Source organism: Chenopodium quinoa, unplaced genomic scaffold, assembly GCF_001683475.1.
Source record: "Chenopodium quinoa cultivar QQ74 unplaced genomic scaffold, ASM168347v1, whole genome shotgun sequence".
NCBI lineage: Eukaryota > Viridiplantae > Streptophyta > Magnoliopsida > Caryophyllales > Amaranthaceae > Chenopodium > Chenopodium quinoa.
In genome coordinates, this window is record NW_018745684.1 from 3,409,742 (window position 1) to 3,416,027 (window position 6,286).

General features: G+C 36.4%; 1 pseudogene; it reads right to left on the bottom strand.

Moving 5' to 3' along the window:
• Nucleotides 1–1,253: 1,253 nt before the first annotated feature.
• LOC110717399 lies at nucleotides 1,254–4,535 on the bottom strand (annotated as a pseudogene).
• Nucleotides 4,536–6,286: the final 1,751 nt, after the last annotated feature.

The following is a 6,286-nucleotide window of genomic DNA, read 5'->3' on the forward strand; positions in this document are numbered from 1 at the left end:
GGTGTAAAACGTTTTCAATGTAAAATGGTTTTCCATGAAAATCATTTTACAATGGAAAACTCATTTTCAAAAAAGTTTTCCGTTGTTTGGTTGAATGGAAAATGATTTTCCATTTTAACCATTTTCCATTGTTTGGTTGAACTGAAAATTCAATTGTGAGGGAAAATGTTTTCCCTCCACTTGTGATGGAAAATGTTTTCCTTCTAAATTGGGGGGGAAATGTTTTCAATAAGGTGGAAAATGATTTTTCACCCCAAGTTTTACATTTTAATGTCTTACACCAAACCAAACAATGTAAAATGGGAAAACACTTTTCAGTGAAAATGTTTTACGCCCTACCAAACGGAGCCGATGTGAGTGGAAAGTACAAACTGCAAAAGAAGAAGTAAAAGAAAATCAGTGGTCAATGCTCATTGATTGTATAAGCTGTTAATATAATGGGAACAATTGCATACAACAAGCACCAGTGGTAGACCCGGGTTCGATTCCCGGCTGGTGTAAATGTGTGAAGCTGTGATGAATTCTGCGCACAATATAGCAACGTAAAGTCTGCCACCATCTTCTAATATTCCAAAAAAGCTTATTAAGCATCTGAGCTTCCTTTTTTTGCTCCACTAAACCTCAAATTATTGCTGCTCTTAGTTCACGATACGAAGGCACTCAAAGTTCCAGAACAGAAGCAAAAAAGGATATGTAGTATGAAATATTTGTGAAGGCAGTAATGGGTTTCACCAAATCAATACTTGCACGAAACCCAGATCACATAAACTTGTTCAACACCATCCCAAAACAGTAAGCTCATAAGCTCACTAGTACATGACTAATAGGTAGGGAAATCCTCTTGAAAATACATACTACGCTACACCTGATGTGGTTCCAAGGCATCAAGTTATTTTAATTATTTTTATGTTATTTTTAATATTATTATTAGGTGACCGAATTTATTAGGATATTTTTGTTAGTTTAATTCGGTCTGTAGAAGATAAGCTTAACTTTAAAGATTATATTTGCAAAACATTATCTTTACAAGTTAGGGTAAGTTTCCTAGTTAGATTACAATTTGTTCTACACAATTTTTAGGCTAATTATTTAGCTTATAAATACGTGATGGTGTTTAATGAAAAGTACGATTGATTTGAAATTTATAAAGTTTTACGTAAGCTTGTGCTTGTGTATTCTTGGCCTAGTTTAGCTTTTAAGCTCGTGTTGCTTAGTGTTTCTTGACCGAGACTCAAGATTCCAAACCTTTCAACTGCGATTGAAGGTTATATCCATTAAAATCCATAATCAACACCTAAGAACCCAGCCGCTTAATATAAAATGTTTCCAGACTGCAAACTCTAACCTCCTAAATTAACAAAGATACAAGTCAATGAGTCATACAACAACAAACATATCTGAATAACATGCTTTTACGAGTGCAGCCAAATTCTTTATAAGCACGCCTCAAAGGTTCCGTTTTCTTCATCAAGCATTTGGACGACCTGGGCAACACCTTCTGCAATTTCCTTTTGGATGGTGCCACTAGGCATGTCGAAGGTCCTTCGCCTCATGGAAAGTGATTTCCCATCAGACTGGGGTTCCACCACATCAAGCATTGCCTCCAGTTCATCCACCATTGACCTCTTTGCAGCTCTCACCATCACATCAACTCCCTGACCATTACACAAAGACAAGATTATTAACCCCTCTATAACTGTATAGTCTATACTGAATGTAGATAAAATGAAAGGATAGGCATGCCAAATAAGTCAGAACTCAGAAGTCAGGATGGGACTGTCGGCCTGTTGGGTGGGTCATTTAGGTTTTTGGAGTACAGACCATTTTAGAATCATAAATTTCCAGATTAGTATCGAGTCGGTTCAAAGATAGATTTTTTTTCCATAGCACAAGCCTAACTCAAATGAAAATCAGTTTCTGCATATACAACCAACTTCAAATTTTCAGATTGATTCTGGTTGATCATTCAAATTAGGTGGAGGCAAATTTACATGAAGGTACAAGATAACCAACCAAGGTACTATCAGTGAAACGAGTTCTCACCTCGATAGCATCCACAGTGAGGAGCAGAACGATAATTTTCTCCGAGAACTTCTGACGCTCCTCAGCATCACGGGAAACACGGCTACGGTAGGAGAAATTGTGGAACATTGCCCTGAGTTCCTTCAACTTGGTTTTTGCAATTGCCAGCTCACGTAGGGCACGAAGGGCCTGAGATCTACGAATAAGATAAGCCCTGAAGCTATACTGGATCAAAGCAGCAGCATCCACGGGTGATAGTTCTTTCTTTTTCCCCTTGCCATTGGCAGCTCTTTTGGCAAAAGCCTATGGCGCCAATAAAACAAAATTACATATAAGATAATTATGGTATGCTCCGACCATCTTCCAATCAAAAGAACTTAGCACCAAGTTCAGGGAGAAGAGGTCCAAAATTTAAGAACAAATAATTGTAAAAACAGCAAAACAGAACATCTCGTCAAAAAAAAAACATGGGGCTAGCAATGAGTAAATAGTAACACTCAAGGATTTTTTATTAGTATACTTCATATGAGATTTCTACAACAATGTAGGATCTGTCACCATGAGAACACCAGGAGCTGGACACCTACAGAGCATATATGATTGTACCAGTCCTTTATATTCGGAATACTTTTCCCAGGTGGCTTCACTGACCCAGGTGATATGACTGATATCCATAGTAGTAATGCAAGTACCAAATACTCCAAGGTGACAACAACTCAAGCTCAAAAAGAGCTACCAGTATTATTGAATTTGCAAAGACATCAACTTACATTGACTAGTTTGTTGAACCAACATCAGAAAACTTGTTGTTAGAAAGTATTGCATACACAAACAGCTGAAAACACCTTCCTTTCGATGCTATATGAAGCTACTTATGCAAAATTTGGAAAGGAAGTGTTAAACCAAAACTTCAAACTGACCAGAGGACCTAAAGTCGCTATCTCATTTTGAATCGTTGGGATAAATCAGCCCACGCATTCACCACAAGAAAATGCATTGCTAAACAGAGGTATAAAATATATTGGACGAATGGAGATCACTGCTTATAAGCTCTTCCATTTCCATACAATGACTTTCGCTTCTCCCTCGAAACCAACAGAACAAGGAGCACATTCTCATCTCTCTCATTTACCATAGTTCACATGTTATGATCACCAATGTCCTCCATCAATGATTTGAGGTCTCTTTTCCTAGCCCAAACTCTCATTTGCCAAAAATAAGTAATAACTACTGAAAAAGCCGCCATAAACAATGAATCAATCAAAACCCTACACAATCCTCTAACATTATCATATTTTTGTGAGATCAACATCCCTATTAGATCAATCATTTTTACAGCATTGCAGTCTACATATACCACCTCTTAAGATCTTCTAACACCTCAAAAACCATTTCAAATACCTCAATATCTTATCTACGATTCGAAGTTCATCACTTTCAAGCTCAGTGATCACCATATCAACACAACAAAAACAGGTATGTATACATTACATGGTCTAGTAACTCACCTTAGGTTTACCCAACACCATTATTCACCAAATTATCAACAACAATTCATCAAAATACTTCAAAATCACAAATTATGCAGCATTTTAAACACCATCTAACAAAATCAAAGAAACTACTCATATTACTACATCATAACTTCAATTAAACCAAACAAACACAAAATGTATACACAAAAGAACAATAAATCATACCTGGCGCAAAACTACAGCTCTTTGATCAGGTGATTCTTCGATCTCAACAATGCGCGAAGCAGAGGATCCCTTCTCACCACCATTCTTCTTCTTCTTCTCAATCTCCTTCTTCTTCTTGTTATCACCACCAATAGTAGCCTTCCACGTGTAAACCCTCTTATCATCTTCCTTCCCTTTAATCTCAGTCATCCACTGATACTTTCTCTCTCCTCTCTTCCCTTTCTTGACATCATCCCCTTCAATCTCCGCCGTCCACTTGTACTTCTTCTCCACATCCCCTTTAATCTCAGCCGTAAACGAGTACTTCCTATCCAACTGTTTCAACTCCTGCTGCTTCTTCTTCAACTTCTTCTCCTTCTCCTCCTTCTCCTTTAACAGCAGAAGTCGGTCGAACTTCGACTCGAGCGAGCTGACTCGGTCTGAGATCTTCTTCAGGTACGACTCGGGCGAGTCAACTCGGCGAATGACTCGTTTGAAGGATGAGCAAAAAGGGGTTGATTCGATCTGGATTAGATCGGAGACTGAGTCAAATGGGGTGGGGAAAACGAGTTCGTCATCTTCTTCGAAGGGGATTGGAAGAGGAGGGAAAAAGGGGTTTAAGGAGAGGGATTTTGGGGGAATATGGTGGTTTCAGTGATGAAAAATGGGGATGATTGTTGGATGATTTCGAATTTTTTGTAGCTCATTTTTTTTTTCCAGAATTTTTTTCAGAGGATGAAGAAGTAGGAGAGAGAAAATGAAGATGAAGATAGATGATGATGATGATTGAAAGGGAAATGTAGCGAATTAATTGTGAGGGGAATTGAAGAGGAAAGAGAAAGGGTGGAGGGTAACTTGGGAATTTCATACTTGTTAACGAGGATTTCACGGCCAATTGATTGCAGATTTTTAAAGATTTAAAAAAAACACTCCTTTCATATTTATGTATTTTGTACTTCTCTTTGTCTCAAATTACTTATTCGCACTAATACACCTTATGTTATATTTGATCGATTGTAACATTTATAAGTGAGATAACATAGCTAATGCCTAATAATAAGTGAGATAACATGGCTAATGGCTAATGCCTAGTAATGTCTTTTGACTAAAGTGAATGTATATGATATTATGATTGAATAAGGGAGATTTCCGAGCAAAGCCTTCCAAAAGATTAGAAATGATATTAAGGATAAAAATGGATGTGGGTTGTGATGGCTCGAGCCTCCATGATTTGGAGTTAGCTAGGCTCAACCCATAAACTACGTGTTGTGAAGTGCTAAATGTTTCCAAATATCAGCTCATGTGAGACCTAAACTCATGTATCAGTCAATCAATGTACCACAATATTATGTTGTCATGCTATGTATGCATGTGTAAGTCATATTTCACAAAATTTGTACACTTTTGTTATGTTGTACCCTGTCTGATCATGCAATCTCGTGCTTCTTGCAAATAAAGGCTCTCCAATTCTAACACGTAGAATAATACCGAGTATATCCTACTCATGATATTTTTCTATACTAATACAAATTAGTGTCATTTAAATAAGAATAAGAGAATTTTCACTCCTCAACTCACAAGTTACAAGGACTCACAAGAGTCACAACCTCATATTCCGTACAATCTTTATCATTGCACCGATTACAATCAGAAAATTTGGCTTCTTTTTGCATTAGTAAAGGATATGATTCCTTTTCTTAATTTCTTTCTGCCTACTTTCCTTTTATGCCCTTTACGAAATTAAAAAGCTACATTTTCACATGTATATTTTTGGACGGTTGTGATGGAGTTGATGGAAACCAAGCGTGGGCCATGTGGGTATATCCGACAAATAATAGTTGTCTGAGTGGGGCCCTTTAATCTACTTTTATTTGAATTTAATATCCAATTCATACCCCTTTTATAAAGTATATTTGTGTTAATGTTTCTCTCTCATCATTAGGTGGGGATGTCTGATGTTTTGCTTGGTTTACGTCTTGATATTCCTTTGACTCATGCATCCTTAAATTCTAACTTCATTATTTGTGGATTTAATTCGTAAGTTTAGCCTTGTTTGGTTTAGTTTATTTAAGGCCTTGATTGACACTACTACACTACGCTCTTCCCCACTCTTGAAAGTCTTCTTGTGAATATGTGACTATGATTGTTATCCATCCTTATTCGATTACTCCAGTCAGGTGTATACAGTGGCGGACCCAGGAATTTCTAACCGGTGAGTCACAAACTCACAATCGATAACCAAATATGTAAAAAAATTTTTTTTTACCAAAATTCCCAAAAAAAAATTATTTACAAAGATCATCCAAATAGAAAATTGACAAGATTACAATACTAACTAACATTTAACAAGCTTAAAATTGACAAGACTAAAATTAACAAACTAATAATTTTTTTTTTTTTTTTAAAAAAAAAAAAAAGACTTAGAAATTTTTTTGGGCCCTGGTGAGTCATTTGACCCACCAGGCACAAGGCCAAGTCCGCCCCTGGGTGTATATACATAATTTCTAAAATATTTTTTACTTAGTCTGTAATTAATTTATTTAATCTAAATTTAAATGAATTTATATTGTCTAAACATTTTTTTT